Raw genomic sequence first — 7902 nt, forward strand, 5'->3', positions numbered from 1 at the left:
ATGACAGCCTAACACCAAAACGAAGACATCAAAACCATCGAGCCTTTGTGTGTGCGCAGTAGAGTTGCGCGTGCGGATGCTCAGCGAACTGCTGCGGAGTGGCATGACGCAGTTCTGTTAGTGATGTAATAGGATCGCGTTGTGATGACGTCAGACTGACCGGCTGCGTTTCACAGATGGTTGTGCCGATGTCACGTTCCGTAGCGTGCTGTCTTTGCTATAATGTAGGAAGCAATCCAGGTCCTGATATGATGATTAACCGACTTCCAATGGGACTTTGATTGTGGTTGTTACGATCAGGCAAGCGTTCGTGTGCAAGAATTGGACCAGACTGACGAAGAAAGTAACCAAACTCCTGGTGCCATTTCGGCTACGATATTTGTGTGGGGTCAATCTTATTCATGTGGGCCGTGGTTCTGCGGCTCGAGATGTGCATATTGCTCGAGCCTCTGTTGCTAGGTCAACGTGGAGGTAACTTGCGTGAGAAAAACTTGCCCCATGCCACCGCAAATCCACATGGACTATCCTCGGGTTTTAACTACTCCTCAACTAGAGTATAAGCCGGGATAGCTCAGTCGGTATAGCGACGGGCTACGGGCTGGACAGCCGGGGTTCGATTTCGTTAGGAGGCAGGGGCCCACTCAGCCTCATATTAAAGGGTACCGAGGGTTTTCTTTCCCCGCTGGTAAAGCGACCGTGGAGTGAAGCTAACCGCTGCCATCTAGTGCCGACGTCAAGAATGATGGAGCTGTAACTCTACTCCCCCACGCGTCTTCATGGCGTGGTGCTTAGTTAATTTCTTTTTGGATCCGCGGTGTGAAAATGGTTGGTATCACTGATTTCCCTACCTCACAGAAAAAAGCATCTCGTCGTCTCCAATGGATAACCCTGTACAAGAAGTACGCCTAACCGCTGTTTATTAAGAGACTAATACAAAATCCACAATTATACGTACTTTCCCTAAAGTCTAGGGCGAAATGCAGGATTTTTAAATGTGAGAGCAGGTGGTACGGAAAGTTACCACTATGCTTTAAAGGGTTAAATGACCGAATGACCTAACCCGAATTTCATTTAACAGAGAGCCGTTTCTCGCGGGGAACTACTTTCATCAGCACAAGAGGATGAAATCCAATACGTATCACAATGGCATGTGTAAGGCGGAGTAGCCTAGCCTAGAGGGGAGCCTCGTGTAATGCAGGGAGCTGTAATATCGACATCTGTGCAGACCGAAATTCCACTTTGTAATTGCAGGGCGTCAGAAGTTGCAAAGTACACGAATATGGTGTCTACGCCCTCATAATGAGACGAGGAAGGATACGAGCTTACGTGGAATAAATAAATGTACAGACATATCAATATTAAGTGAGTTGTATCGATCGGTAGGGCGCCCAATGGAGGCAGAGCTCCCAGAGCGCAGGTCGATTCGTCCGCTCTCAAGCGGAGACGCAGAACGGACGCGAAATTGTAGTGACGCCGGGAGCGAGCGCGAGGAGCCTCTGTCACCATGTTCCTCACCCGAACGTAACGCAGGTACATGTCTTTCTTAACACGGTTACAAGTGGCGGTAGTGTGTATCTGTGTGTGTGTGTGTGTGTGTGTTAGCGTGGACACTGATGCTGGCTGACTGCAGAGAGTCAACCGGTATATTAGGACATGATTCCGTTCATTTCAGTTCCACCTTTCCGCCTCCTGGGGGCTTCCGTGTACTCATTTTCTGAGAGGTTCCTCATATAGTTTGTGTATCTATTGTTTCATCGCTTTGTTCAACGTGGCATCCTAAAAAAAGGTAAACTATCCCTGTAACAGGCCGTGGAGGCCAATAGGGTAATGAGACATCGAGGCTCCCACATTTTGTAGACAATCGACTCATAGATGGTGGTGAGGTTGTCAGCCTTACGCGCCGACCGTCCTATATCCCCAAGAAGATTCCTGGTACTTATTTCTCTTAGAGGCTAAGTCGACCCCAGAGCCATGGTGTGGCTAGAAGGTTTAGGTCAGTTGAAAACCCCAGTGACCTCATCGGGAATCGAACCCGCGACCCACCGGCTTGTAGCATAGTGCCTCAACTAACTACGTTACCGCGTGCCCCAACGTAGCATCCTAGTATTTCTTTCTCTCAAGAATACTATGAAGCTGGTATAGCGACAGGCTACGGACTGGACGTTGAGGAGTCTGGTTTCGATTCCAGGCTTTGGGGACGATCCAGACTGCAATCCAGCGGGTACCGCGGACTGGTTGACCGGAGGTAAAACAGCTTGGACGTGAAACTGACCCCTCGCCTCCATGTAGTGCCGAGGTTAAGAACGCGTGGAGCTATACCTCCACATCTATACTTCTTTATGGCATGCACTTAATTAAATAATTAATCCTGACAATGCTAGACGAAGTTCCGAAGTAGGCTGTCGGCTGGACACCACTTTTTCATATTCTTCAGGTCCAGACTTCAAACCCAGACCAAAGTCTGAATATCGGACAGGTTTTATATTGATATTTTCAGTGGGTGCAGGCAAATACCAAGGTACTGACCCAGATTGGGTGCTTCCTCCACGCCCTTCTCAATTCGTTAGTCTCGATCCCTCATATCATTTAACGTTATGCGTCGCTAAATGAACTGCGAATAAATAAATAAAATTACTGAAACTGTGTGAAGAAGTGGATTGGATTCGTCTGGCTCAGGATCGAGTAGTGGACTCTTGTGAACATGTTAGTGTGTCTTTCGGTTGTATAAAAGGTAGAGATTTTCTGACTCTATAAGTGGCTGTTAGAGTCTCAAGAAGGACCCTGCCCCGTGGAGTTGGTTCGTGCATGAATTCGTTTCTTCTGAGGGTCTGGCGTCCTCACTACATGCCATGAGCTGGCCATGTGGACATGCGGCCCGGCGTAGCTGCGCTATGAATAGCGGGCACTCAGCTATCGAAATAGTAGTGTACTCCACCTGCCACGCTCCGATGGTGGAGTAGTTGCCTGTCCACCAGGCGCGTCGGCCCTCCGTCTGCAGAGAATACAGTGAAATTTTGCGGAACCGACAAAATAGTATTAATTTAAACATGATCAACGCTCTTATGTGTATGATTTGAGGTTTCCATAGCAGTGGTTATGAAGGAATATGTTTTCTTTAGGATATATGCCAAGCAAGAAAACAGCATGACGTGGATAGCAAGCACAGCCCTGCTTATTCTTCGACCCTGAAGATGGAGGCGACATGTTATTCCGTAACGTCGGTTTATCACAGATGATATAACTTCTCAGCCCTCTTAAACTTCGTCATCTGTCTTAACTTGTGTCCTCGTCTTCTAATATTTGATACTGTTGTTCTGAACTATCTTAACCATTCTATGTTGGTGATGCAAGAAATGCCTAATGTTTGTGACCGATATGTACAAATGAATACCTTTCTGACCTTTACCCCTAGTAGCACCTGTACCCTTTCTGTCCCTTCGATAGACAATAGAATTGTCGCGATCAGGTGCAGCGTACCAGTAACCTTATACAGTAAAACTTGTCTTAAACGGAATCTCAAGGGTCCAGAATATTTTTCTGCTGAAGTCAGGTTTCCATTTAATCAAGGTATACTATAATATTTAAACCAGGACGTGCACGTATTTGAGACAAAAAGAAAAACAATTCTCATTAATTTATTCACATTATAATCATCGAATCATTCCGTTTAAGACAAATTCCGGCTAATAAAGGGTCCTTTTAAGGCAGGTTTTACTGTATTTGGAATGTCTTTTGGAGCTTTGGCTCACCGCACTGTTCTTCAGATCAGTTCTTATCCTTCTGTCTCTCTAAGGAAGGCTGTTTCGGATTTTCCTACTAAAGTCTAGTCCTGTATCGGCTCTTGTACTCCGGTGACGTCACGCCGTTCGGTGCGGTCCTCTCGATCCGGAAGCTTGCCAGGGATGTCGCCCTGTGAATATTGCAGGCACCGGGCCAATAGCATGTGCTCGCTAGGGACACGAAATGTGGATCCGTGAGTTGGTAGAGCACCCCGCTTGTGGAGAAAGTGGCTTTCTCTTTCTCCTGACCGACGTCACGGCGAGGCTACCCGTATGCTCCCGAACACGCTCACGTGTGTGGGTCAGTTCTGTTGTGATAAGATTACCTTACCCGTGATTCAACTTACGGCAGGGGTACCCAGACTACTCTGGTGCCAAAAAATCCTGCCGCCCTGAAACGCCCATTCGTCTTGTAATATTAAAGTTAAAAACACATGGAGATTTAAAATTACTCTCTCACACGTCCTCGTGGCGTGGTGCCTAGCTGCATGAACATTTTTAACTTTCATTTGAATGGCACTGAAAGACGCTGTACAGTAGTTAGTGTTCCTGACTCCGTATTGGGAAGGTCTGGGTTCAAATTTCGGGCCAGATATGGGCCAAACTGACTGAGATTTGACATGGTGTCCTTCAGCCCCTTCAGATAAGTGCGTCTAATGAGGCCGCGCTGCTTCTTTCTGAATCATTTCCAATTCGTGGTTCATAAATCATGCTGTCATTCGACGCTGTTGAGTCCCAGATCCTGACAGCAGTTTTAAATTAACCAAGAAAGAATAGATACAAATTACCTGCATGATCATAAACAAACCTACTTTCTTTTAATTTTGTACATGTTGGGGTCTTACATGCTCGCGGCTACTGACTCCGGCGATCAGATATGTCGGTAGGAATGTCTGTTGTTCCCAAAGTTAGAGGTCTTAAAGACGGTAAGTGTGAAGACTGTTATGTAGGATTTGCAATGGGACAACGATGCTCCTCTGACGTATTTGTAACGATTTGCCAGGATAAATGGAGTCACTTCCAAGGAGACGGTAATCTTCCTTGGAATTCATTCCATGCTGCACGGCTGTTATCTCGGGAAAACTTCACTACGTACATCTGTTTGTAACTTAATTTCGAACATGGCCATGGTGCGAAACACTAAGTCACATCTGATACGTTTGTCTAATTCAGAATCTGTAATATCTGAAGAGTACTGTGTTCTGCATGCGACACCGTGTAGTCTGGTAGGTGGTTATAGGCGTTTCGGATTAACATCCTTTCCCAGAAGATATATTTCTTCACCCTGCTCTCTGTGAGACTGTAGAACCTCACCTGTACTCATTGAAACTAAGCACGTGAATGGATCACTGAATTTTCCTCACTCACTCACACACACACACACACACGCGCGCGCGCGCGATGAAAGCTCTGGAGTGAAACAGTATCGAGTTACCATAGAAACGAAATGATGAGCATTAACTCATGGTATGAATGTAAGTAGTATGTCATGAAAGAGAGGATAGTCTTTCGTTTCGGTGTATCGTGACTATTCCGTTATTATGGATAATATTTTGATGTTCAGTATGTGAAGCAAAGCGTACACTGTAAAGTAGACACTTCTAAATGTTCCCTGTTTGTGCTTGCTATTCGTGGGGGATGGTGTTAAATGACCGGAAGAGAAAGTTAATGGTAGGAAAGTTTATATACCAAACGATGAAATTTGCCATTTATTTCTGAACTTTTTTTTCTTTGACTCTACAGCCCGAATTTGGGCCTTGGCCTACCTCCATGAAACTCTTCGTTTCACTTCGGTTTACTAGATATTAGACATTCGGTAGGACTCCTTGGGCGGGTGATCAGCTCGTCGCAAGGCCTCTACCTGCACACAAAACAGAAAAACGCACAAAACAAAAAAAAAGCAAGACAAACTCCGTGACCTGTAGTCCGCAAGAGAACTATACCGACCGAGCGACCGCCTCTTATCGGCGAAGTCAGTGCCAACTTTTGCAGATAGAGCGTGTCACGTGGTCAGCGCAACGGATCCCCAAGGCCGTTATCGGGTTTCTAGACCGGAGCCACTATTTCCTTCAAATAATTCCTCAGTTATCCTCATGAGGCTGAGTAAACCCCGTTCCAGACCCACTTTTTCTCAGAAAATCTGGTAGAGCCGGAATTGAACCCTTGACTTCTGGATCTGCAGCCAGAAACTCTGACGACTAGACCACAGAACGAACATACAAAAACACTAAACATCCATGCCCTCAGTGGGATTCGAACCCACGATCGCGGCTTCCGAACGAGCGAAGGCAGTGCATACCTTAGACCGCTCGGCTACCGTGACCGGCCTTGAACGGGTGTTACACTAATGAAATTGCTAATTAGCATAATTGGTTGCATTATGCGGTTATAACACACAATATTGAACAAATATAAAGTATAAGCTTCAAGTAACTCCTGTAGATAAACGTTTTTCATGCAAATGACGATCACTGACGACAGAGACTTGTTGGGAGATACACTTCCCAGCAGAATTAGTACGAGTACTACAAGAAGCTAGTTGCCCGCGCCATAGCTCAAGCGGTTAGTCGCTGGCTTCCCACAGCGACCGCCCGGGTTCTATCCCGGTTCTGGTCAGGTGGGATTTGTGGTGGACAGAGTGGCGCTGGGGCGGGTTTTCTCCGAGTACTTTGGTTTTCCCTGCCAAACTTCATTCCACCAATAGCTCCACAATCACCCTCACCTATGATCTGGGGCTGGTACAATGGGCCAGAAGTGGCCGCAGTACAAGGGACTTAGGCCGCTTTCAGACAAGACACGGTGGCTTGCGACTAGTGTCTGGGACACAGCCACTCAACGCCACAACACGCACACTTAGTGTCTCTGACGTCAGAACCCCACGTTGATGTTGCCCTCAGTCATTCACATGGTGGCATCAAAATGTTTATCCACCATTTCATCAATGACGCTAGACTCTGTATGTCCCGTGTGAACGCCAGCATACAACTCAATGCACTTCGAGTGGCCATACATACCACAAGTCAGTGTCTCGGCCGCTGAAAGGGAGAGACAGAGCTGCGACACGGTGTCTTGGACGTGGGACACAGAGACGTTAGTATTCACGCTAATGTATTTGCAGTCGCTGGACACTGTGTCTTGTCTGAAAGTGGCCTAAGCCCCACCCCACTAGCAATAAAAAAATCTGAAGTTGGAAGCAGTATGTTTCTCCGAAACGCTTATAATAACCTACCACACTACACGGTGCCAACCAACAAGGCCATAGCATGTATCTTCACCGCCATGTTACAACTTCCGGTCACTCTCTCGTGAGATTATAAGTAGACTGGTCACATGGTTCGCCTTTGAGCGAGAGGTCGATAAGGCAGTAGTGCGGGGGTTGTTGACCGCTCAGAGGCTTGTCAATGTGCAGAAAGGGTCTGGAGCAGGTACAGAGGTCTGTATTACTTTTGGGAATGGGAGGGGGTGAGCGTCACTTCCCAGAAGTGAGAATCTAGATTTCCCCAGAACAACTAGCTTTCTTCTGGTCAAGATATCCCCACTTTCGTATGAAGACCAAAGATTTCTCCGTTGAAGAGTGCTCTCTTTTGAGATGTAATGCCGTGTATTTCGATGGAAGTTCACTGAAGTTTCGAAGGAACATATTACCTTCATCTTCAGGAGATAATATTGTTCGTAGTGACCGCTCTGAGAGCCTCAAACCCAGTACCCAGAAGATCCCTCCGTTGGGCCCTGTCTTGAGCCATATGAGTCCAGTCCGCACACGCACACCCTCTGCTTCGTCCTCATGCTGATGTCTGGCATGGAAGCTCGGTCTGGGTACGATGACGAAACATGTTCATGCTGATATAATAATCTATCTCCTGAGATACAACTCCATGTAGTCTATCGAAAGTTAATCGATGTTTTGGGGCCGCTCAAGCGGATAGTCACTGGCTTCCCACCGCGACCGCCCGGGTTAGATCCTGGGTCTGGTCAAGTGGGATTTGTGGTGGACAAAGTGGCGCTGGGGTAGGTCTTCTCCGAGTACTTCATTCCACCAATTGCTCCATCATCATAATCACCCGGGGCAGGCTACAATAAGCCAATCAGTGGCCGCCGTGCCTAGAGGACGCACCTGGACTCC

General features: G+C 47.1%; 1 protein-coding gene across 2 annotated transcripts in view; it reads left to right on the forward strand.

Annotated features, from left to right (window-relative positions):
- Window positions 1-1414: 1414 nt before the first annotated feature.
- The window catches only part of LOC111867507 (cyclin-dependent kinase 17), a 27345-nt gene continuing 20857 nt past the window's right edge, over window positions 1415-7902 (forward strand). Inside the window, exon 1 of one of the 2 annotated variants that reach the window (XM_033752707.1) lies at window positions 1415-1530. The gene's annotated coding sequence lies outside the window, so the exon portion shown is untranslated. The remainder of the gene's footprint in view (window positions 1531-7902) is intronic. The other variant, XM_023857451.2, reaches the window with a different exon arrangement.

This window comes from Cryptotermes secundus, unplaced genomic scaffold, assembly GCF_002891405.2.
Source record: "Cryptotermes secundus unplaced genomic scaffold, Csec_1.0 scaffold1089, whole genome shotgun sequence".
NCBI classification, from domain to species: domain Eukaryota; kingdom Metazoa; phylum Arthropoda; class Insecta; order Blattodea; family Kalotermitidae; genus Cryptotermes; species Cryptotermes secundus.